Raw genomic sequence first — 656 nt, forward strand, 5'->3', positions numbered from 1 at the left:
GGTCCACCTCAACGACTCGATAACCGAGGAATAGCTAAACTCCTCCACCGAAAGTCTTGTAAGCAGCATCATCGACCACCAGTTGGAAGTGAAGCCTTCTTGTGACCACGGCTGGTGGGGTCAGAACAGACGAGCCAGTTCGCTTGGCTGACACCGGGAGTCGCGTTGCATGCAGGGCGGTATTCATCGATACGAGACCCAGGACTGCAGAAAAGCGGAAAAGCCGAAGACTTACACATCACGACTAAATCAGTACGTGATATTTTTCGGGAGAGACGTGCTCTCAACTGACGGGACGGTTCTACTCTGCAAAATATGCGAGAAGGAGATATCGTCGGACAAGAAGTTTTTGGTGTCGCAACACATTAGTGGCGTGAAGCACAAAAGTTCGGCCGAGAGAAAGAAACAATCAGCCTCACCGAGTCTCATCCAGATGAGACCCTTCCTAGAAGCGTCTGGGAAGCAAAGTCAATTCTACGTTGATCTTTGCGATGCTTTCGTATCTGCTGGAATTCCGCTTCGCAAGTTAGACAGCGAGAAGTTCAGTGACTTCCTCGAGAAGTACTGTGGGCAGCAGGTTCCATCGTCCGTGACACTCCGCTTGCACTACCTGAAGAATATATATGAGAAGAAGCTCGAATTCATTCGGCGCTGTG

Source organism: Galendromus occidentalis, unplaced genomic scaffold, assembly GCF_000255335.2.
Source record: "Galendromus occidentalis unplaced genomic scaffold, Mocc_1.1 scf7180000076599, whole genome shotgun sequence".
In the NCBI taxonomy this organism is placed as follows: domain Eukaryota; kingdom Metazoa; phylum Arthropoda; class Arachnida; order Mesostigmata; family Phytoseiidae; genus Galendromus; species Galendromus occidentalis.